This window comes from Mobula birostris, chromosome 5 (genome assembly GCF_030028105.1).
Source record: "Mobula birostris isolate sMobBir1 chromosome 5, sMobBir1.hap1, whole genome shotgun sequence".
Taxonomy (NCBI): domain Eukaryota; kingdom Metazoa; phylum Chordata; class Chondrichthyes; order Myliobatiformes; family Myliobatidae; genus Mobula; species Mobula birostris.
In genome coordinates, this window is record NC_092374.1 from 86,540,999 (window position 1) to 86,567,133 (window position 26,135).

A 26,135-nucleotide genomic window follows, 5' to 3' on the forward strand; every position below is an offset into this window, starting at 1 on the left:
TTAGGGTCAAGTGAGGAATTTCATTTGGAGAGCACAAAGACATCCAAACAGGCATGGGGACAAAACAAGCCCCAGCCCACTGATGACAAGTTTGGAGGGGAGGAAGGTGGTCGATGTCAGTCATTAGGAAAGGAATTGAAATCAATGGAGATTGGAAGACCTGTCAGTGGGGAAAGGGACAGAGATCCAACCGATTGTGTGTGAAGGTCAGTAGATATCGAGGGAGATTCCAGCTTTTGAAGAATTAACTTCTCCTAGGTCTGAATCCAGGCCCATATGGGTGACATTTCCCATTTCCGATGGTAACACCAACTGGGGCAGGGGAATCAGCCGATGACTGCTGGACCTCACGTGCCCCATGCCTTGGATCACATGGGAGGAGCAGGAAGTGACCCTGTGGGTCCCTAGCAACAGGGCGGGACCTAGTGATCCAATACGGAAGGACAATCATGGAGTTATACAGAGGCATCCCCTTTGGCCCAACTAGCCCATGCCATCACAAATGTCATCTAAGATAGACCCCATTTCCCTCTGAGCACTTCCTATTCATGTACCTGTCCGAGTGTCCTTTAAATTATTGTACCTCCCTCAAGCAGTTCCATAGCTTTTTTATTTTTATTTATTAAGAAACAGTATGGAATAGGCCCTTCTTACCCTTCCAGCCGTACCACACCAGCAATCTCCCAATTTAAACATTGCCTGATCACAGAATAATTTACAATGCCAATTAACCTACCAACCCGTAGATCTTTGGACTGTGGAGGAAACCCACACAGTCATGGGGAGAACATACAAACTCCTTACAGGCAGCGGCAGGAATTGAACCTGGGTCACCTGTTCTGTAAAGCATTGTGCTAACCATATACTGTCCAGCTTCTGGGTGAAGAAGTTGCTCAAGTTTGTATTAAATCTCTTCTCTCCCACCTATGTCCTCTGCTTCTTCATTCCCCAACATCCACATAAACTAGAAACACAAGAGATTCTGCAAATACTGGAAGTGCAAAGCAACACACACAAAATACTGGAGGAACTCAGCAGGTCAGGCAGCATCTATGGAATCAGAATCAGGTTTAATATCACTGGCATACGTCGTGAAATTTGTTGTCTTTGCAACAGCAGTACAATGCAATACATAATAATAGACATGAATTGCAGTAAGTATATGTAGTGTACAAATGTTTGTATGTATATTAAATAGTTAAATTAATTAAGTAGTGCAAAAATAGAAATAAAAAGTAGTGAGGTTGGTGTTCAATACCCATTCAGAAATCTGATGGCTGAGGGGAAGCTGTTCTGGAATCGCTGAGTGTGTGCCTTCAGGCTCCTGTACCTCCTCCCTGATGGTAGCAATGAGAAGAGGGCATGTCCTGGGTGCTGGGCGTCCTTGATAAGGGAAGCGGCCTTTTTCGCTCCTTGAAGACGTCTTGGATACTACGGATGCTAGTGCCCACAATGGAGCTAAACAATCAATGTTTCAGGCTGAAACCCTCTTCGGAACTCATTGTAACCCACCACGCACAAAAGGTCAGGCAGCATCTATGGAGGGGAATAGACAGTCGCCTTTTCTGGCTGAGACCTTCATCAGCACAGGACCATGGTCAAAGAATCAGAATGTGTAAACCATTGCCACATTCTTTCCAGCTTTGACCATAAGATCATGAAGCTTAAAGGAATCGTTCCTATAGTAAGGGTGACTGACACTGAACACAATACCCAAGTTACCGAATGAAAGAACACACACACACACACACACACACACACACACACACACGAACAAGATGCTGAAACTAAGACTGGAGCAGATATTATGGACCAGCAGATGAGAACCAAAATAGTTGGACTGTCCTCCCTGTTCCTAACATTAACTGAGCTTGCAGATCACTCCATGGTGACTGAGATCAATTCATTATACATGACTATCCTCTACTGATGGGAGAGATGAGTTGGGCTGAAGGGCCTGTATGACTCTATGAGACGTTGAATTGAGGCCTGCTCTCCAGTATTGTTCAAAGTTCAAAGTAAATTACGTAAGTTCAAAGTAAAGTTCAAGTACGTCTATGTCTCCATGTACCGAGATTCATTTTCTTGCAGACATTCACAGAAGTACGAAGTGCATCAGAATCAGTGAAAAACCACAAAGACCAATAAGCAACCAATGTGCAAAGGAACTATGCAAATACAAAAATATAAAATATATTGAGAACATGAGCTGTGAGCCATTGAAATGAAGTCCATAGGTTATGTTCATTGATCAGTTCAGTGTTGATGTGAGTAAAGTTATCCATACCAGTTCAGGAGCCTGCTGGTTGTAGGGTATTAATTGTCCCTGAACCAAGGCTCCTGTACCTCCTCCCTGATGGCAGCAGCAAGAGAACAAGGCCTGGATTGTGGGGGTTTGTGATGATGGACGCTGCTTTCCTGTGTTAATACTTTGTGTGTGTGCTTAATGGAGGGGTGGGCTTTACCCGTGAAAGACTGAGCCATATCCACTACTTTTTGTAGGATTTTCTGTTCTTAGTTCTGTTTCAGTGATTTTGTGATTTGATGTTTTACATTCCATGTTTTTCGCTCACTTTTTGCCGTTTGCACAATTTGTTCATTTTTTGCATGTTGGGTGTTTGATGTTTTCTTGAACGGGTTCCATGCTGTTTCTTTGTGTCTATCTGTGGGAAGACGAATCTCAGGGTTGTTTATTGCATACATACTTTGATAATAAATGGACTTTGAATCCTAGGCATTGGTGTTTCCAACCAGGCCGTGAGACAAGGATACTCTCCACTGTTGAAAGGCAGCCCCTGAAACTACTGAATGAAGAACAGTTGTGGAATTGCTCTGTGTAAAATGTTGCTGAAGTTGCAATAGCAACTGAACTTCTGAAAGTACTTCAAAGTTTTCAAAGTTCAAAGTAAATTTTATTATCAGAGTACACATATGTCACCACATACAGCCCTGAGATTCATTTTCCTGTGGGCATACTCAGCAAATCTGTAGAATAGTAACTCTAACAGGATCAAGGAAAGATCGACCAGAATTCAGAAGACAACAAACTGTGCAAATGCAAATATAAATAAACAATAAATAATGAGAACATGCGATAATGAGGTAAAGAGTCCTTAAAGTGAGATCATTGGTTGTGGGAACAGCTCAATGGATGGGCAAGTGAGCGTAGTTATCCCCTTTTGTTCAAGAGCCAGGTGGTTGAGGGATAGTAACTGTTCTTGAACCTGGTGGTGCAAGACCCAAGGCTCTTGCACCTTCTACCTTATGGCAGCAGCGAGAAGAGAGCATGGCCTGGATGGTGGATCCTGGATGCTGCTTTCCTACAACAGCATTGCACATAGATGTGCTCAGTGGTTGGGATGGCTTTACCCGTGATGTACTGGGCTGAACCCAAGATTCAAGTACATTAATCATCAAGGAATGTATAAATTATAAATTTTGAGATTTGCTTGCTCACAGGTAGCCACAAACCAAGAAAACCGAAAGAACCCAATTTAAAGAAGAATAAAAATAAAAATAAAAGACCAACACCCGATGCACAAGAGAAAGAAAATATATAAATCATGCAAGCAATTGAGGCGAACAACAGCATTCCCAACCAAAGATAAGTCCTCAGATCTGAACCTTAGAGCAGCCCAGAGTAGGCCCAAAGCCTCGCTTATCAGTTCATCATATTAGCAGGTACGGAGCACAGCAGCCAGGGCAGTCTTCGTAGCCTCAGCACCATGGAGATGACCACTGCAGAGAACGGGCGAAATCCACTCTCCTCCCGCTCTCCTCCTGTCTTTTAAGTCACCTGGGCCAGAATTTAAATTGACCCAATGACGGAACAGCGAAAAGCTTCACACCCCGGAGAAAAGAGTGAACATCGCGGCGAGCGAGCAAAATCGGCTCTCGCATCGGATCATGGCCAGCATTTAAGTTGTCTGAACAGCACATTGTACCTCACACTAGGACCGAGGCACCACTACTGTGAAGGGCTCTGGCTCTAAACCATGCTACCCAGCAACTCGCTCCTGGCCCAGATTTCATCACCCAGTCTGAAGTCGCTCTGATCTCTTCAAATCAGCTCGGTAGCCAGAGCAATCCAGATTTGCACCCCGGCCAGTAATACAGGCATTGGAACTCCATCTGTATCAATTCATCCCCCAGACCCGCCTCCCATCGCTCGCCCCTTCACTGTTTGCAGTGATAATTTAACACAATTTACCTCAGGAAAGGTATTTTTAGTGAAGTTTTTAGTTAGATTTCTTAGCTTTTGATACCAGGAAGCTGTCACACGTTTGGTAGCATCATCTTAACCTTTTGAAGGATTTTCCGTTCAAAGACACTGGTGTTTCAGAGTCAGGAATGGTGGTGATCCCAAGCTACCTTATTATCTATTCCAAAACTTGAAACACTTTCAGCCCCAAGCATTGCAGACAGTAGCACCCAGGAATTTGAAGTTCCTGATCCTCTCCATCTCTGATCATGGCTCACGGCTCCCTGGTTTCCCTTTCCTGAAGTTCTTTGGTCTTGCTGACATTGAGTGAGAGGTTGTTGTTATGACAGCAGTCAGCCAGATTTTCAGTCTCCTTCCTGTACGCTGATTCATCACCACCTTTGATACGGCCCGCAACAATGGTGTCATCAGCAAACTTGAATATGGTGTTAGAGCTGAAGTTAGCCACGCTGGAAGTAACTTTAAATATGATCGGGTGTTCATTATGATAGAGAGCAATATCTATTACCCCGTCACTGCACTGTAAACACTCTAAACTATTTTTCATAATGCTGCTTAGATTATAAATACATGTTGGCATTTATGCACTTTAACTATACTTTAACCTCCAACTTTACCTTTTATATAATTACAGGCTGACTATCCCTTATCCGCAATGCTTGGGGCTGAAAGTGTTCCAAGTTTTGGAGTAGATAATGAGATAGCTTGGGATCACCATCATTCCCGACTCTGAATTTATGTGCTACCAGTACGGAGTCTTTGTCTTACACTTGCTCATCACACATATGTACTGATGCAGCCATTCGGCATATTAGACTTTCATCAGCGACAATCTTGTCAAACCCAATGAATTTCTCTGCTACTTCGTGATCAGCAGACGCTTTACACCACAAATCTTTAAAAATTTAATGCCATAACTTTTCTTAAATTTCTGCAACCAGCCTGCTGGTTATTAACTTTTGTTCATTGCATATGTGGGGTTACTTCTCAGAACTGCTTGTGGTTTGCAGAGACCTGCACATCACCTGGGAATCTTCCCAGCCCCTTGTGGAATTTTTCACTTTGACATCATGTCTCAGTGTTCAAAACATTTTCGGATTTCAGAGGTTTTCAGAGTTCGGAATTTCGTACTTTTCTTGGATGTCATGCCCTGACCAATACAACATAGTAAATTCCTAATAAATAAATAAATATATATATATGTAAATGCTGAATAAAATTGGCCCTTGATCCTTAAAGAGGTTCTTCATGTGAAGTTCAAAGTTCAAAGTAAATTTATTATCAAAGTGCACGTATGACACCGTATACAACCCTGAGATTCATTTTCTTGTGGGCGGCACTGTAGTGTAGTGGTTAGCACAACACTTTGCAGTACAGGGAACCTGGGTTCAATTCCTGCCACTTCTTGTAAAGAGATTGTATGTTCTCCCCATGACGACATCAGTTCCCTCCCACAGTATACCAGTATATGGCCCACAATTAGGCTAGGATTTATGTCCTAGGCTAGGATTAAATTGGGGGATCGCTGGGTGGTGCAGAAAGAGAGAGACAAAGATAGGGAAACAATAATAATGAATAAATAAGCAATAAGTGTCGAGAACTTGAGATGAGGAGTCCTTGACTGCGCAGGAAATGGAAGGATCTGACCTTTGTGTAGGCAGAAGGGATTAGTTGCGTTGGCCATTTGATTACTAATTTATTAGTCTGGTAGCACATTGTGGGCTGTAGGTTCTGTGGCCTGTTCTTGTGTTGTGCTGTTCAATGTTTCAAGTTAGTTTGCTTTAGTTTCTGTTTGCTCCTTATACCAGTACTGTTTTTCAAGTAAATTGAGCTTGTACTAAACCACTGTGGTTTGGGGGTGGGGGGGCGGGTTGGATGTGGAGGGAAAGAGAGGGAGAGGGCAGGAAGAGACATTGATAGGGAGGGGGAGGGACAGGAGGTGGAGGGGGTAGGATGGGAGAGATAGGGGAGGGTACTAACACACAGTGAAAGGAGGTGGTGAGTGAGAAGGCAGTGAACCCCATTCTGCACAGTGATGGTCCCTCCCTGCTGCTCCCATATAACCCTCACTGCCCGTTCCTACAGGACAGGCATGCTGAGCAACTCCAGCGCTCACTTCCCCTACCAGCTATTTATATCCCACAAAAAGGAACTGATGGCCCTCACAGGCCAAGAATTGAACAGCAAAGCATGCTCCAAGCAGTGGCTGCAATTCACACTGTCCCTTCCCTCACAGCCAGGTCACCCTCGGACACCCAGGCGTGCCTCACATTTGGGGTGGTATGGTGGCCCGGTCATTGATGGAGGGGGACAAGCTCGGTTGGTCTACCCTTTCTGCCAATGCCCCCATGATAATGTGGTGCGCCTGATATATGAGGATACTGCAGGCAGTGAACACTGATCCTTCCCCACCCTCAAGGGTCCCAGCTCCACAACCTTCTGCCGAAGGCAAGAATTTATGCCAATCGAAAATGGAGGATCTCTCTTCGAAATGGCAGAGCTGAAACGGGTATTCAAGTAACAGATTAGAGAAGATGCAACACAACTCTAAACGATAAATTATTGTATCTTGAAACAGTCATCTCCAATTGTATCCCATAAATCCATAAGATACAGGAGCAGAATTAGGCCATTGGCCCATCAAGTTTGCTCCACCGTTTCACTTTCAGCCTTATAATCTCCTGCCTTCTCCCTGTAAACCTTCATGCCCTGACTAATCAAGAACCTATCAACCACTGCTTTAAATACCCAAAGACTTGGCCTCCTCAGCTGCCTGAGGCAACGAAATCCACAGATTCATCACTCTCTGGCTAAAGAAATTCTTCATCTCCATTCTAAATGGACGTCCCTCTATTCTGAGGCTGTGTCCTCTGGTCTTAGACTCCCCCACCAGAGGAAACATCCTCTCCACCTCCACTTTGTCAAGACCTTTCAACATTCAATAGGTTTCAATGAGATTATCCCCTCTTCTGAATTCCAGTGAGTACAAGCCCAGAACCATCATATGGTAACCCTTTCATTCCCAGAGTCACTCTTGTGAAACGCCTCTGAACCCTCTCTTTCTAAGATAAGGGGCCCAATACTGCTCACAATACTTCAAGTGAGGCCTCACCAGTGCCTTATAAAGCCCCAACACTACATCCTTGCTTTTGCATTGCATTTGCCTTCCTCACCACTGACTCAACCTGCAAATTAACCTTTTGGGAATCTAGCATGAGGACTCCCAAGTTCCCTTGCACCTCAGATTTTTGAATTTTCTCTCCTTTTATAAAATAGTCTACATTTTTTTATTTCTTCTACCAATGTGCATGACCATACACTTTCTGACACTGTATTCAATCTGCCACTTCTTTGCCCACTCTCTTAATCTGATCAAGTCCTTCTGCAGCCTCCTTGCATCCTATACTGTTCTGTGTTAGAAACGAATGCCAAATTATCTCTTCTGCCAGCACATGGTCCATATTTCATCAGCCACGACTCTTGAAAATTTCTGCATATGTACCAAGAGCATTCTGACTGGGCCCATCACCGCCTGGTATGGCAGCTCCAATGTACAGGGTCGTTATGTGCCACGTCGTGTGACATGGACAGTCATGATCTTTCCATGACCACAATTGTTCTCGCAAATTTTTCTACAGAAGTGATTTGCCATTGCCTTCTTCTGGCCCGTGTCTTTGCAAGATGGGTGACCCCAGTCATTATCAATACTCTTCAGAGATTGTCAGCCTGGAGTCAGTGGATGCAAAACCAGGACTTGTGATATGCACTGGCTGCTTGTACAACCACCTGCTTCCATGGCTTCACGTGATCCTGATAAGCAGGTGCTCAGCAAAAAAACAAACACGAATCTCAAGGTTGTATATGGTGACATACATCTACTCTGATAATAAAATTTATGTCGAACTTTAAACTTTAGTGTCCACCTCACTATTCTTCCTTTGTACTATTATATACTGTACTGTAGTAATATTTTGTGTCTTGCCACAAAACAACTCATTTCACAACATGCGTAAGCTAAAAAGTAGCTTTGTCACATGTCACATGTACATCACCCAGGACGTGCCTTGTTCTCATTGCTACCATCGGGAAGGAGGTACAGAACCCTGAAGGCACACACTGAACGATTCAGGAACAGCTTCTTCCCCTCTGCCATCCAATTTCTAAATGGGCATTGAACCCATGGACACTACCTCACTACTCTTTTTTTTTAATTACTTATTTACCACTTGGTAATTATTTTATTTTTATTATAAATATATATATATATACATATACATACACACATACACACACACATATATACAAACACACACAGAAAGCACAATTCATTTTTTTTATTATTATGTATTGCATCATACTGCTACCACAAAAACAACAAATTTCATAACATATGCTGGTGATATTAAACCTGATTCTGACATAGTGTGAAGCATCATTTGAGTCAACGAGCGACACTGTCCTAATATGTTCCGGGGGCAGCCCGCAATTGTCACCATGCTTCTGATGCCAACATAGTATGTCCACTACTAGCCCGCAAGTTTTTGTTTTGGTATGTTGGAGGAAACTGGAGCACTCAGAGAAACCCTCATGGTCACGGGGTGAATTTACAGACCCCTTACAGACAGAATTGAACCCCAGTCACCAGCTGTGCAAAGCGTTACACAAACTGCAAAACCAGCATTTCACCCAAAAATTACCAGTTCCAAAACGCAGAATGAACCAGGGACCTCTAGATGTCAGTGATCATAATCCTAATTCTGATTCATTCTCTAGTACAAGAAGATTTCAGTTATGTTACAATGGTCAAGCTCTCTTCTCACTGTGCCATCAGGAAGGTGGTACAGGAGCCTCAGGACTCACACCACAGGTTCAGGAACAGTTAATACCCTTCAACTATCTGGCTCCTGAACCAGAACAGACCACTTTAAAAAAAAATAATGGACCCTTGACCTTACAATCTACCTTACGATCTTCCACTGTATTGTTTTTCTGCACTGCACTTTTTCTGTAACTGTTACACTTTATTCTGCCTTGTTATTGTTTTACCCTGCTCTACCTCAATGCACTGTATAATGATCTGATCTGCATGAACAGTGTGCAAGAGAGGCTTTTCACCTTATTTCAATACATAAGACATAGGAGCAGAATTTGGCCATTAGTCCATCAAGTCTGGTCTGCAAGAGCAAGAACAATTTTTCTTTTCTTTCTTTTTTTTTGGCATGTGCGTACATGTGCGTCTGTGCATGTGTGTCTGCGTGCGTCCGTGTGTGTGTGATGTTGGCAGGACGATGTCTTTTTCATGCCTTTGCAAGGCGCGGAGCGAGAGAGAGAGACTGTGTGGCGCGCCACTCCTCACATAGACATTTTGCAGTATTTTTCCCTTTATTTTACGAGGTCAAGTTGCGATCTCGACACTCAACCCGGCACGCATGGAAGCGTACTTGGGAGCAGATCCGACTGGGTTCGAACCCAGGAACCTCTGTTCCTGAGTCCGGCGCTGATGTCATTGCGCCACCAGCCGGCCCAAGAACAACTTTTTGTATGTGACAATAATAGACCAATATCAATCTCGGCTTCCATCCCACCCAACTTTAATGCCAGATGCCCAGTTCTGGCCATGCGCACCATTTTCCCTCTGGACTCCTGATTCACATTCCTGGACTGATGTTTGAATAACAAACTGAACTATCTGAACTTCCAAACAATTGTAGGCCAGGTTATCCAAGTTACCAACAGTCAATGTCATGTACTGTCATATGCAAAAGTATGACCAGTCCTCCTCTACCCTGTGCAGTCTAACCACCTTCTCCTCACTGACACCAAATATTGCTATTGCTTGCCTGTCTTGGCCTTCAAGAGGACCACAACCATGTCATTGGGTTTGGAGGCTTGTTCCTCAATGACACAGAGAGCTATGTTGGCTGGAGTCAGAGCTTTATACTTTGGCTCTTGGTAGGGTCACCCATGCCAAAAAGGTCAAAGGGTAGAGGTCAGACTAAGAGTGGTCCTCCAGTCTTCCAGGTTCGGGGGTTCAGCTCAGGGCTAACAATCCTGACTGGTAAAACAAAACTATTACAGAAATAACAATGAAGAATCCTTCTACATCTGAGTGTGATGGTATTCCTGAGTCTCCACCCAGGACTTGAATGACTGACAGTAGTGAAAACTGAGAAGGAGCTACTGACATGATGAAGGAAGCCACTGACACAATCAAGGGAACCCTGAACACCACCAGAGATGAAGGATCTTCACTGCTGCCCTAAACGTAATGGGCAAACATACCTGTCTTGGATACTTTTACTGTGCATACCTTTAAAATCAAAATCAAGTATATTGTCATATGCGCAAGTCCGTGTCTGCTGAAATGCAATGTAAAGCTTACTTGCAATCGGCATCACAGGCACACATACATTCGGTGGCCATTGTATTAACTGCAGGAGCCACCTAATAAACTGGCCCCTGAGTATATGAACTTAAGAAATATGAGCAGGAGAAGTCCGTCTGGCCCTTCGAACCTGCTCCGCCATTCAATAAGATCATGACTGAACTGACCATGGACTCATCTCCACCTCCCTGCCTTTCCCCCACGACCCTTAATTCCCCTACTATGCAAAAATATGTTCGTGGACTTCTGCTGCTGTACCCCAACCACTACAAGGTTTGACATGTTATACATTCAGAGACGTTCTTCTGTACCCCACTGTTGTAACATGTGGTTATTTGAGTTACTGTTGCCTTCCTGTCAGCTTGAACCAGACTGGCCATTCTCCTCTGACCTCCGTGGGCATTTTTGCCCACAGAAATGCTGTTCACTGGATTTTTTTTTTTTGTTTTTTTTTGCACCATTCTCTGTAAACTCCAAAGATCGTTGTGCATGAAAATTCCCAGATCAGCAGATACTCAAACCATCCCATCTGGCACCAACAATCATTCCATGGTCAAAGTCACTTGGATCACATTTCTTCCCTATTTTGAAAGTGGCCACTATGTCTATGTTTCGATAGCTTCAGAGATGAAGATGGCTGAGCAAAGTTAGTTTGGGTATCTCAGAAAAAGTGAACTCCTATTGAAAAAGTGGTGAGCTGTTCATAGAGTGGAAAATAACTTCATAAATCAAAGGACGCACACCCCAAAGGGTCAATGGTGAAAATTCATACAGCACATAGCTACAAGACCATCCATAAATTCCCCAATGACACTACTATTGTCTGAAGGCTCTTAGGTGATGCTGAGGTGGAGTACAGGAGTGAGACAGATCAACTGCTGTTGCAACAATTCACACTCGATGTCAGCAAGACCAAGGAATTGATTGTGAACTTCAGGAAGGGAAATGCAGGAGTTCAATCCCCACCTCCAGCTGTGTATATACATGGGACAGAGAGACGAAGAGGGACAGACAATGTGAATGACCCCATTGGTTTCCTCTCAGATTCTATCCCTCACTCACACACAATTGCTTGTGTCTAGAATTAAGATACCCCTGAGAGAGAGGCAAACTCTGAAGTTGAGTTTGGTGACAAGGAAGTTAGCTGTGTCAGACAGGGACAGGGAAAGCGCAGTAAAATCAAGTCCTTTGGCCCACTGACTCTGTATGTGCTACCAATCCTTCATTAATCCACTTTATTCTCCCCATTGTCCCATCAGCTAAAACCCCTCAACCCAATTCAACCCTTCACCCCCAACCACACACATAGAGGAGTTTACAGCTGCTGACTAACCCACCAACCTCACACTGTACTGGAATGTGGGAGGAAACTGGAGCACCTGGGAGAAACACGTGGCTCACTGCATAAAAGCATACAGACATGGTCAAGAGGTTCAGTTGTTATTCAGTCCAAACACAGAGACTTTGACTGTGGAATAACTTCTGGTGCAAGAAACTGCTGATGTCTGAGGATATGCTGGGGCTAGGCCACAAGTGTTCCCTTGTTTCTAGCGTCAACATAGCACAACAACTCACTAACACCAACCCGTACATTGTTGGGACATGGGAGGAACGCAGGGGAACCACATGGTCATAGGGAGAATGTGCAAACTCCACACAGAACCCATAAACAACGGGAGTGGGGTTCGAACCCAGGTCTCAAGGATCATAACATAACGACTCTACCCGTTGCGGCACTGAGCTTCCCCATCTGTGAACTGACAGATAAGCTATATTGATTGGTGTGGTGTGGGAAGCAGGTTTGATGTGGGAAAGGGGGAAAGAGGTGTGAATTGCCACACTGACAGGGAGAAAAAAAGGTGGGTGATGATGAGTGGAATTGAAATGAACATTGGCTTCCTATGTAAAACAAAAATTGGTAAACCAGTTTAGTATCAAAATTCAAAGTAAATTTATTATCAAATTACATATATCGCCACTTTCTGTAAGGAGATTGTATGTTCTCCCCATGACCAGAAGGGTTTCCTTAGGGTGCAACACACACAAAATGCTGGTGGAATGCAGCAGGCCAGGCAACATCCATACAAAGAAGCACAGTCGACGTTTCAGGCCAAGACGAAGTGTCGACTGTGCTTTTTCCTATAGATGCTGCCTGGCCTGCTGCATTCCACCAGCATTTTGTGTGTGTTGCTTGAATTTCCAGCATCTGCAGATTTCCTCGTGTTTGTGTTCCTTAGGGTGCTCCAGTTACCTCCCACAATTAAAAGGCACATCAGTTGGAAGGTTAATTGGTCATCGTAAATTGCCCAGTGATTAGTCTAGGGTTAAAAAGGTGGATTGCTGGGTGGTGCAGCTTGAAGGGCTGAAACAGCATATTCTGCACTGTATTATGTTACCATATACAACCCCGAGATTCATTTTCTTGTGGGCATACTCCACAAATCTATACAATAGTAACAATAACAGAATCAATGAAAGGCTGCACCAACTTGGGTGTTCAGCTAGAGCAGAGAAGACAACGAACTGTGCAAATACAAAAAAGAAAGAAATAATAATAAATAAATAAGCAATAAATAGCAGAACGTGAGATGAAGAGTCCTTGAAACTAAGTCCATTGGTTGTGGGAACATTTCAATGATGGGACGAGTGAAGTTGAATGAAGTTATCCCCTTTGGTTCAAGACCCTGATGGTTGACGGGTAATAGCTGTTCCTGAACCTGGTGGTGAGAGTCCTGAGGCTCCGTTCCAACTGCTTTACATTATCCATACAGATCAATGCATTGAGGTAGTACTATGGATGGAGAATAAAAGTGTTACAGTTATAGGCAGACAATAAAGTGCATTTTTGGAATGTGGGAGGAAACCAGAGCATCTGCAGGAAAACCACGTGGTCACAGGGAGAACCTGCAAACTTCTTACAGACAGTGGTTCGCACTGCAATAGCATCATGCTAATAGCTGCATTACTGTGCCCCTTCTGGCTAAATCCCAGATGGTCACAGGTTCAAGCCCCAACACTGGGTCCTTGGATAAACAAAGCTGGGGACAGCATTCCCAATAATCCCAAGGGAATGCTGCCCTGTCAAGGGGTGGAGATGTGTCGGACACATTCCCCCTCCCTTCCCAACCCCACAGTAAATGACAAAAAGATCCCTCAGAATTAATTAGTCTTCACTATCCGGAAGGTTTCAAAGAGTTCAACTATTCTTATCATCCCTCTGAACTCCACTGAGAACAGCCCCAGAGACTTCAAACACTCATTGTACATTAACCCTTTCATTCACATAAAGCTCCTCAGGACCCTCTTCAGGGCCAGCACATCCTTCCTCAGATACAAGACCCAAACCAACAACCCGGTTAAACTCACACCTCTGAAGCTCAAGTTCAATTGACTGACCAGGGAGGATAAGGAGGTTTAACTTCTCCCCTACCATCCACCACCCCTCGCCCCCCCCTCCCCCAACCGGCGCCCACCTCAGGAGCCGACGCCTGGGCTCAAACCTCGCTTGTTGACTTGCTGACAGGAACTCGAGGCTGGTTTCCTCACCCGGGTGGATGTTTCCTGTTTTTCACAAACCTTCGCTTGCTTTGCAAAACTGGATTCAGTGGGGAGGGGTTGGGGGGGGGGGGGTGTTGGCGCAGAGCTGGTTTAGAAGGGGGTGGGGTCCCATTGCCTCGAAACCAGCCTCTTTTCTGGGCTGTGCCTAAAAGCAAGGATGCTCTCAACTTCCACTTCATTGGCCTTTCTCCCCTTTGTCCCCTGTCAATGAGACGGCGGCTTCTTTGGTTCTCAAAAGCACTAGCTCAAGATGAGACGCTCAGTGTCCCATCCCCACCACACCCACAGCCAAACTGGAGCAATTCCAAACAGACGGGGAGGGTGCGAGTGTCAGGCCTTGGTCATTGTCCCATTACCAACCACACCCCCTCCCCACCAAATCGAGATCAGGGCCAATCAAAAAACTAGGTGGTGAGAGCAGGAGTCCAAGGGCCAATCAAGAAACCAGATGCCTCAGAGAACATGAACCCAACAGCCAATCAGGAAGCCGGGTGGTGACAGCAGGCCCTTCAGCCTAACATCTGTGCTGACCAAGATGTCGGTCCATATCCCTCTCAACGTTTCCTAACCAAAAGTCTTTTTAAACATTGTATGCCACCAAAGACATTTCTAACGTGGGAAACATTCTAACTGGCTGCATCACTGTCTGGTATTGGGGGGGTGGGGAGAGAGCACCACACATTATCAAAATAAGCTGCAGAGAGTTGTAAACTCAGTCAGCTCCATCATGCGCACTAGCCTCCGTAGTATCCAGGACATCTTCAAGGAGCGGTGCCTCAAAAAGGCAGCATCCATCCTTAAAGACCCCATCACCCATGACATGCCCTCTTCTCATTGCTACCATCAGGGAGGTGGTACAGGATCCTGAAGGCACACACTCAGCCATTCAGGAACAGTTTCTTCCCCTCTGCCACCCGATTTCTCAATGGACGTTGAACCGATAAATATTTTTTATTTTTGTAATACTTATTTTATATTCACACACTTATTGTAATTCACAATTTTTTCTCTATATTATCTATATTGCATTGTACTGCTGCCACAAAGTTAACAAATTTCATGACATATGCCGGTGATATTAAACCTGATTCTGATCATTTATGTCAAATGATGGGGCTGAAAAGCTTATACTCTCAAAGCTGTGAGCCAGGCCATCCTGGGGTGATGTTGGCAAGATCTCGTTCACACGAACTTAGCCCAATTTTACAATTCTCTTTGTCACAAGCTCCAATTGATGTCCAGCGCAAACAGCCTCCGGGCCTGACTGACTGCCCTTCAGGCCAGAGTCATGCAGGATGGGAACAGGCCCTGTAGGCTGTAGCCCAACTCATCCATGCTGATCCAGATGCTGTCTGATTTGCCCATGTTTGGCCCACATCTCTCTAAACCAGAGGGTTCCCAACCACTTATACCATTAAGCAAGAAGTCCATGGACACCCCCCCTCTGATTGGGAACCCCTGCTCTAAACCCTTATCCACACTTATTCAAACACGCTATCATACCCGCCTGAACCATTTCCTCTGACAGCTCACTCCATTTACTGACCATCCTCTAAGTGAAGAAGTTGTCCCTCAAGTACCTTTTAAATCTCTCCCTTCTCACCCTGAACCTTTGCCTACTAGTTTTAAATTCCCCTTCTCTGGGTAAAAGATTTTGTTCACCCTGTCTATGTCCCACATAATTTTATGGATGATTTTGGTTAAAGAACTGACACAAAAGAAATTAGGTCAAGTTGAGAAAGGGACTGGACCTAATTCAAATAAGTTGAGCCAAGATTTCAAGGGGTTAATGGCCTCTTGATCTCTACATGAATTCTGGACAGATCTTAATCCAAACTTGCTGGGCGTAAATATAGAAAACACAGAAGAGTACAGCACAGGGACAGGCCATTCAACCCACAATGTTGTGCCAAACCAGTTTAAAAGCAAATCAAAAACACCCAAACACTAATCCCCCCTACCTACACCATGCCCATATCCCTCCATCTTCCTCACATCCATGTGCCTATCCAAACTTCTCTTAAAAGCCTTTACCATCATACCAGGCAGAGCATTCTGGGCATCCATCACTCCCGCGTAAAAAAAAACTTACCCTTCATGTTCCCTCTGGAATTAGACATTTCTATCCTGGAAAAAAGACACCCCCTGTCTACTCTATCTATGCCTCTCATAATCTTATAAACCTCTATCTGATCTTCCCTCAGTCTCTGGCACTCCAAGAAAACAACCCAAGTTTATTCAACCTATCATGATAACACATAACCTCTAAACCAGGCAGTATCCTGGTAAACCTCTTTACATTTTTTTTTCTTGCTGGCGGTTTGATGTTTATCTTTAGAAGCTTTTTGTATGACGCATGGCTCCAGGGTCGAACACTTAATGGGGGATCCCCCCCGACTTTTTCTTGCTTAGGAGGGGTTTTTTTTAAATCACCAAAATTTTTTCAATCTTTAAAATAATGTTTTTTTTTCTTGAGATATTGTAAGTGTTGCTTACTTCGATGTACTCGTGTTAATTTTGGATAATAATAATAAAAAGATTTGAAAAGAAAGAAACCTCTTCTACACCCTCTTCAAAGCCTCAACATCCCTCTGATAGTGGGGGAAACCAGAACTGTATGCAATACTCCAGATGTGGCCTAAACATAGTTTTATAAAGTTGCAATATAACCTCTTAACTTTTGAACTCAGTGCCTCGACTAATAGACTATTAAAAGCAAGCATTCCATAAGCCTTCTTAACCACCTTATCAACCTGTGTAGCCATTTTCAAGGAGTTATGAATTTGGATCCCAAGATCTCTCTGCTCAACAACACTTAAGGACCTTGCCCTTAACAGTGTACTGTCTCCTTACATTTGCCCTACCAAGGTGCAACACCTCACATTTATCTGGGTTAAACTCCATCTGCCATTTCAAATGGACCTCTTGGACTTTAAAATGGATTCTTGACCTCACGATATACCCTGTTATGACCCTGCACCTTCCTGTCTGCCTGCACTTTCTCTGTATTTTGAATTCTGTTATAGCACCAATGATCACTGATTGAGGTTCAAATCCCACTGCCGCCTTTAAGGAGTTTGCATGAACTCCCCCATGACGCTCCATTTTCCTCCCATACTCCAAAGACACATGGTTAGGGTGAGGGTGAGTGAGTTGTGGGCATGCTGTGTTGGTGTGGAAACGTGGCAACACTTGCGAACTGCCCAGCACAATCCTTGCTGACTTGACTTGACGCAAGACACGTTTCACTGTGTGTTTTGATGTAGATTAGATTATGAAGACACGTAGTCCCCTTTTATTGTCATTATGAATGCATGCATTAAGAAATGATACATTATGTGACAAATAGAGCTAATTCTTTGAAATATGTCTGCATAGCTTGTAACACTAATTTTTTCCCCACTGTGTCTCAGTACACATGACAATGATGAACCAATTCCCAACTTTAGAGGAAATGTATGTAAATATGTCACACTGCAGTGAAGCCCTCCCACCTACAGTGGCGCTGCTGTACTCACTTCAGGAGAAAAGAGGGAACAACTCAATAGCACAGCAGACAAATGGTCTTGATTAGTTAAATTCCACACATACACATATGTTCATGATCTAGATGAAGGAAATGATGGCATTAGTTTCCAGACAACGTCACAATAATGGTAGCGCAGTGGTTAGCACAATGCTTTACAGACCAGCGACTCAGTTTCAATTCCCAAAGCTGCTTGCAAGGAGTTTGTATGTTCTCCCCGTGCCCATGTGGGTTTCCTCCGGGAGCTCTGGTTTCCTCCTACGGTCCAAAGATGTACCGGTTGGTAGGTTAGTTGGACATTGTAAATTGCCCCGTGATTAGGCTAGGTTTAAGTCGGTGAGTTGCTGGACTGCGTGACTTGAAGGGCCTATTCTGCACCGTATCTCAATTAATAATTAAATTAGAGGTTCAAAGATTGGTTTTATTAAAGATTACCTTTATTTGTCACAAGTACACCGAAACATACAGTGAAATGCATCATTGCATCAAATCAGATCAGTGACGATTGTGCGGGGGCAGGCCACAAGCATCGCCATGCTTCCAGCGCCAATACAACGTACACAGGACTCACTAACCTCAATCCATGTGTCTTTGGACTGTAGGAAAGAGCTGGAGCACCGGAGGAAATCCACACAGTCACAGGAAGAACGTACAAACTCTTTACAGACAGCGTTGGGAATTAAACCCCGAGCTTATGGCACTATAATAGCGTTATGCTACACTGTAACCCCTTACATCACATTCAAAATAAAATACATACGTCACCATATACATTCATGAGATTCATTTTCTTGTGGGCATACTCAATAAATCCATAATAGAATAATAACCATGGTAGAATCAATGAAAGACTGCACCAATTCCAGCATTCAACCAGTGTGCAAAAGACAACAAACTGCCCAAATACATAAAATAACAAATTAGTAATAATAAATAAATATCAAGAACATGAGGTGCAGAGTCCTTGAAACTGTGTCCATAGGTTTTGGGAACATTTCAATGATGGGGCAACTGAAGTTGAATAAAGTTATCCCCTTTGGTTCAAGAGCCTGATGGTTGAGGGGTAATAACTGTTCCTGAACTTGGCGGTGTGAGTCCAGAGGCTCCCGTGCCTTCTTCCTGATGGCAGCAAGGGGAAGGGAACATGGCCTGGGTGACGGGGGACCTAATGGTGGATGCTGCTTTCCTGCAACAACGCTTCACATAGATGTGCTCAATGGTGGGGAGGGGCTTTTCCTGTGATGGACAGGGCTTCATCCACACTTTTTGTCGGATTTTCCATTCAGAGGTATTGGTGTTTTTATACCAGGCTGTGATGCAGCCAGTCAATATACTCTCCACTACACATCTATAGAAGTTTTTCAATGTTTTAGATTTCATACCGAACCTTTGCAAACTGTTAAGGAAGTAGAGGCGTTGCCGTGCTTTCTTCATAATTGCACTTGTGTGCCAGGCTCAGGACAGGTCATCTCAAATAATAACATCTAGGGACTTAAAATTGCTGACCTTCTCCAATGAGGACTGGCTCATGGACTTCCTGAATTCAATTATCAGCTCCTTGGTCTTTCTGACATTGAGTGAGAGGTTGTTGTCATTGCTACACCACTCAGCCAGATTTTCAATCTTTCTCCGATTTGCTGATTCATCACCACCTTTGATTTGGCCTAAGATAGTAGTGTCATCAGCAAGCCAGTTCAGGATTCCTTCAAGGTTAACTTGCAGGTTGAGTCAGTGGTAAAGAAGGCAAACGCAACATTAGCTTCCTTTTCTAGAGGATGAATATAAAAGCAGGAATGTACTGTCAAGGTTTTGTGGGGAGAAGACAAGAGAATGAAGTTTGAGAGAGAGAAAAAAAAAATCAGACATGATTGAAAGGCAGAGCAACTGGATGGGCAGAATTATCTAATTCTGCTCCTACATCTAACGGTCTTATAAATAAAGGGACAGTGCTGTCATCAGACAGCAATGTTACAGGGACACCAGAAGGATTCTCACATGCGCACTGACACAGTTGGCAATATCAGGGAGTGATTAAGGAACTGCCTTGGGATGACACTATTACTTGATTTGTTTCAACCACCCACATCCCATTCCAATGACGCATGCCTGGTTGCCATGGATACTGAGCCACATGCCATCAACTTTCCAGGATTCAACACACACACACGATGACTCGTTTACGTTCCTGGATGCGCCATCGAAACCCAATTCACTTCAACACTGAAGCATTTTTTTGGGCTCCGTTCAATGCAGAGTAAAGCTCCACCCTGCCACAGATCTCAAGAGTACAACAGTACAGAAATGGGCCTTTGGGCCCATCTAACCCATGCTAACCTTATCTACTGAGTGCCATCAACCTGCACCCACACAAAACCCCTCTTATCCATTTACCCTTTTCTTAAATGTTGCAATCGAACCTGCATGCACCACTTACGTTGGCAGCTCACTCCACACTCACACCACTCTCGGAGTGAAGAGGTTTCCCCTCAGGTTCCCCTTAAAACATTTCACCTTTCACCCTAAACCTATGAACTCTTGTTCTAGTCTCACTGAACTTCAGTGGAAAAGGCCTGCTTGCATTTATCTTATCTATACTCCTCATAATTTTGTATACCTCTATCAATCTTTCCTCATCCTCCTACACTCCATGGAATAAGGTCCTGACCTATCGTAATATATATGAAAATTAAATTAATTAGTGCCAAAAAAAGGGGAAAAAAGAAAGTGAGGTAGTGCTCATGGGGGCTCATTGTCCTTCAGAAATCTGTTGGTGGATGGGAAGAAGTTGTTTTGAAAACATTGAGGGTGTGTCCTCAGGCTTCTGTACCTCCTTCTTGATGGTAGCAATGAGAAGCGAGCATGTCCTGGGTGGTGGGGGTCCTCAATGATTGACTCTGCCTTGCTGAAACACCGCCTTTTGAAGATGTCCTCAGTGGTGGGGGGGCTTGTGCCTGTGATGGAACTGGCTGAGTAAACAGCCCTCTGCACCCCTTTGCGATCCTAGAGCCTGCACGTTTAGCGGTGATCCATGGTGCCTTTGGTGACGTACCAAATCTCTCCAAAGTCCCAATGAAGTAGAGACACTGTCATGCCTTCTCCTTGATTAGGTCGATGTGTTGGAGCCAGGGGACATGTTGGCACTGGGGAAACCTGAAGCTGCTCATCCTTTCCACCGCTGGCCCCTCAGTGCCACAGGGACATGACCTCAGGCCCCGGTAACGCACGCCCAGTGGGTTCATGAGTGTGGGGCGGGGTCACCACCATTTCTGCTCAGCCAGGAATGACCATCAAACCCAGATTCAGATTCATACATTTATCACATGTACACTGAAACGTTTGCATTAATCACCCAAAGATGCGCCAAGGGCAGACCGCAAGCGTCACCACACATTCTGGCACCAACATAGCATGTCCACAATGTTTGGCATCCAGGGACCCCCCTCCTTCTCCTCTCACCCCTTCCTTTCTCCTCACCTGCCCCTGGTGCCCCTCTTCTTTCCCTTTCTCCCACGGTCCACACTCCTCTCCTATCAGATTCCACCTTCTTCAGCCCCTTACCTTTTGCCTCTATCACCTCCCAGCTTCTTACATTATAACCCTCCCCATCTATACCCGCCCTTCGTCACCCTCACCTGGTCTCACCTATCACTTGCCAGCTTGTGCACCTCTCCCCCTCACCCCAACTTATTCCAGCTTCTTCCCCCTTCCTTCCTCAGTACCGATGAAAGATCTCAGCTTGAAACATCAGCTATTTGTTTATTTCCATAGATGCTGCCTGACCTGCTGAGTTTCTCCAGCATTTTGTATGTTGCTTAATGTAATTAAAAATAAGATATCAAGATCTTTCCACATTACTTTGTTACACACTCCAGGGTCAGATACAGGGTGAAACTCCCTCTACATTGTCCCATCACACACTCCCAGGGTCAGACACAGAGCGAAGCTCCCTCTACACTGTCCCATCACACAGTCACAGGATAAGAGGGGAGTGAATTGCTGAAATTGTCCCCTGAAGAGGGTGATATACTCAAGATTGATTTGGATGTTGGACTTTAAGAGGATTGAGGGTCAGGTGCAGAGAAGTAAAAGTGGAGGACAGAGAGACAGGGTAGAGGGAACAGAGAGAGATGCAGAGACACAGACAGAGTGAGAAAGAGACACGCACAGTGAGAGAGAGAGAGAGAGAGAGCCATAGTGAGACAGAGAGAGAGAGAAAGAGAGACAGACACAGAGGCAGAGCGAGGCAGAGAGAGAGAGAGAGACACACACACACACACACACACACACACACAGGGAGAGGGGGGAGGGGGACACAGGCAGAGAAACAGACAGACACACAGAGAGAGACCCACACACACAGAGACTCACATACACACACGAACACAGGAGAGAGAGACACACACACAGAGACTCACATACACACACGAACACAGGAGAGAGAGACACACACACAGATAGGAGAGAAAGAGACACACTCAGAGACAGAGAAACACACACAGAGTGAGACATACAGAGAGAGAGAGAGAGAGACACACACACGCACGCCCCGGCACGCAGAGTGTTAACAGGACTTCCTGGGGCTGTGTTACCGGGAATAAGCAGCAATTAATTCCTCTCTGTCTCCCCTTACAACAATAGCCGAGGTGTATTTATAAAGCCCCCGTGCTGGTGTGATGCCGCTCTGACTAACAGCATTTGGCCTGGGAAGTGAATCGCAGGGCCGGGCCGGGCTGGGGACAGGTCTGTCACTAACGTCAAGGAAACTCTGCGATGCTGTTCGAGCCGCTGCACTCCTCTGAAACCTCCTCGGAGTTCAGCTTCCTCCCACTCGCTTGACACTCGCCACCTCCTGCGTCCCTCTCCCCCCACCCCACGACAAATACAACTCCCAAGCAGGAACCCAAAGTCTTCACCGCCTCGCCTGAGGAAGATTTGGCGCAGCATCCTCCCCGGCTCTACTGACAACTGGGTTAACGGGGAGGGTGGAATTGTTCAAACCAATTGAGATAAACTGCATCAAAGAGTTAGGTTACCTTTGCAGTTGGTTGCTGGAAGCGTGTCCCTTCTGTGATGTTCTTCAGAGAGGAGAGGGGGAGAAAGCCTTTTGTTTTAAATTCTGATTTAATAAACTGACTTTAAGCTGCAGCCCGCTCCGCTAAAACAAGGCTGGGCGCAACAAGCCCTGTCAGCCGCCTCTGGAAACCCCACGCCGGGCGATAGAGGGCGGCAGCCAATCAGGACCACCCGTCGGTGGTTGTCGAGGTAACGTAGGGCGTTCCAGTTTCCTTCTGTTACCGCTGCCCTTACAGCCGCAGCCACCGAGGGGCGGCAGCGAGCCACAGAAGCGCCCCGCCCTAGAGGCCATTCGACCCGTTGAACCGCTCCCAGCCCGTACTACACGTTCCTTCCAAGCCTTTTTAAATTCTGGTATCTGTCCCCCACTTTTCCTTCGCTACATCGACGACTGCGTTGGCGCTGCTTCCTGCACGCATGCAGAACTCGTTGACTTTATTAACTTTGCCTCCAACTTTCACCCTGCCCTCAAGTTTACCTGGTCCATTTCCGACACCTCCCTCCCCTTTCTATATCTTTCTGTCTCTGTCTCTGGAGACAGCTTATCCACTGATGTCTACTATAAGCCTACTGACTCTCACAGCTATCTGGACTATTCCTCTTCTCACCCTGTCTCTTGCAAAAACGCCATCCCCTTCTCGCAATTCCTCCGTCTCCGCCGCATCTGCTCTCAGGATGAGGCTTTTCATTCCTGGACGAGGGAGATGTCTTCCTTTTTTAAAGAAAGGGGCTTCCCTTCCTCCACTATCAACTCTGCTCTTAAATGCATCTCCCCCATTTCACGTACATCTGCTCTCACTCCATCCTCCTGCCACCCCACTAGGAATAGGGTTCCCCTGGTCCTCACCTACCACCCCACCAGCCTCCGGGTCCAACATATTATTCTCCGTAACTTCCGCCACCTCCAACGGGATCCCACCACTAAGCACATCTTTCCCTCCCCTCCTCTCTCTGCATTCCGCAGGGATCGCTCCCTACACAACTCCCTTGTCCATTCATCCCCCCATCCCTCCTCACTGATCTCCCTCCTGGCACTTATCCGTGTAAGCGGAACAAGTGCTACACATGCCCTTACACTTCCTCCCTTACCACCATTCAGGGCCCCAAACAGTCCTTCCAGGTGAGGCAACACTTCACCTGTGAGTCGGCTGGGGTGATATACTGCGTACGGTGCTCCCGATGTGGCCTTTTATATATTGATGAGACCCGACGCAGACTGAGAGACCGCTTTGCTGAACATCTACGCTCTGTTCGCCAGAGAAAGCAGGATCTCCCAGTGGCCACACATTTTAATTCCACATCCCATTCCCATTCTGACATGTCTATCCATGGCCTCCTCTACTGTAAAGATGAAGCCACACTCAGGTTGGAGGAACAACACCTTATATTCCGTATGGGTAGCCTCCAACCTGATGGCATGAACATCGACTTCTCTAACTTCCGCTAGGCCCCACCTCCCCCTCATACCCCATCTGTTACTTATTTTTATGCACACATTCTTTCTCTCACTCTCCTTTTTCTCCCTCTGTCCCTCTGAATATACCTCTTGCCCATCCTCTGGGTCCCCCCCCCTTGTCTTTCTTCCCAGACCTCCTGTCCCATGATCCTCTCTTATCCCCTTTTGCCAATCACCTGTCCAGCTCTTGGCTCTATCCCTGCCCCTCCTGTCTTCTCCTATCATTTTGGATCTCCCCCTCCCCTCCAACTTTCAAATCCCTTGCTCACTCTTCCTTCAGTTAGTCCTGACGAAGGGTCTCGGCCTGAAACGTCGACTGCACCTCTTCCTAGAGATGCTGCCTGGCCTGCTACGTTCGCCAGCAACTTTGATGTGTGAAGCCTTTTTAAATTTCCGTTTTTCCACTGCTTATCTTAACTATTAAAACTGAATTGCACTGGCGCGTGCCCAAGTGATTAAGGCGTCAGTCTAGTGATCTGAAAGTCGCTAGTTCGAGCCTTGGCTGAGGCAATCTGTGTGTCCTTGAGCAAGGCACTTAACTACACATTGCGCTGTGACAACACTGGTGCCAAGCTGTATGGGTCCTAATGCCCTTCCCTTGGCAACATCAGTAGCATGGAGAGGGGAGACCTGCAGGGCAATAGCGGTCTTCCATACGACCTTGCCCAGGCCTGCGCCCTGGAAACCTTCCAAGGCACAAATCCATGGTCTCATGAGACTAACGGATGCCTATAAAACTGAATTTATCATGTATTGCTGACACAAAGTTAACAAATTTCATAACAAATGCTGGTAGTATTAAACCTGATTCTGATTTTGCTTCCTTTGTAGGTTTTCCAAACAGCTGCCTGTTCTTTCACCTTGGCACGATTTGTTAGATTGTCAGGGTTTACGTTTTCACTCTTGGTAGGGTCATCCATGCCAGACAGGTCAAAGAGTAGATGCCAGACTAAGAGTGGACCACCAGTCCTCCAGGTTCAGGGGTTCAGCTCAGGGCTAACAACCCTGACTGATCAAAAAAAATGTTACAGAAACAACAATGAAGAATTCTCCTTTATCTGAGTGCGATGGTATTCCTGAGTCTCCACCCGGGACTTGCATGACTGACAGTAGTGAGACCAAGAGGAAGCCACTGACATGATGAAGGAAGCTGTGAACACCGCCAGAGATGGAGAACCATCATTGCTGCCCTAAACACCAGCAGCATAATGGGCAGCAACTAACTATGACTTTAGAAACAACGGAGAATAGGGTGTGAAAGCTATCAGAAAAGTGCAGTGCAAGTAATCTATAAAGTGCAAGATCGTTGTGAGGCCCAGAGTCCAATCACAAGGAAGGTGCCCCAGTGTACTTACTTTCTTAGGAGGTTAAGAAGGGTCAGCATGTTACCGAACACTCTAATAAACTTCCGTAGATCCTCTGTTGAAAGTATCCTGACTGGTCGCATCTCGGTCTGGTACAGCAGTTAAAAGGTGCAGGAACGTAAGGAGCTGCAGAGGCCGGTGGACTCAGCTCAACACATCACGGGCACAACCCTCCCTGCCAGCGGTCATTTCTACTGGAGGCAGCACCCACCACCAAAAATCCCACCATCTCAACCAAGCCATCTTCTCACAGCTCCCATTGGGCAGGAGGTACAGGAGTCTGAAGTCCCAAGCCACCAGGTTCAGGAACAGCTGCCTCCCTTTAACCATTCAGTTCTTGAACCGACCAGTACAACCCTAATCACCACCCCGGTTTAGCAACACTTATGGCCACTTTGCGCTGCAATGGACTTGGATTATTATTGTTCTAATTGCCGTGTCCCTTCTAACGATTGTGTATCATCTAAATTGTGTCTAATTTATTGTTTTTGTGAATGCTGCTTATCTGATGCTATCTGCCTGTGATGCTGCTGCAAGTAAGTTTTTCATTG

At 45.5% G+C, this 26,135-nt stretch overlaps 1 protein-coding gene across 2 annotated transcripts in view; it reads right to left on the reverse strand.

The window, feature by feature from the left end:
* LOC140197835 (guanine nucleotide-binding protein G(I)/G(S)/G(T) subunit beta-2) overlaps positions 1-22,891 on the reverse strand; it is a 154,738-nt gene extending 131,847 nt beyond the window's left edge. For both annotated transcript variants that reach the window (XM_072258320.1, XM_072258318.1), the window contains exon 1: positions 22,725-22,891. The gene's annotated coding sequence lies outside the window, so the exon portion shown is untranslated. The remainder of the gene's footprint in view (positions 1-22,724) is intronic.
* Positions 22,892-26,135: the final 3,244 nt, after the last annotated feature.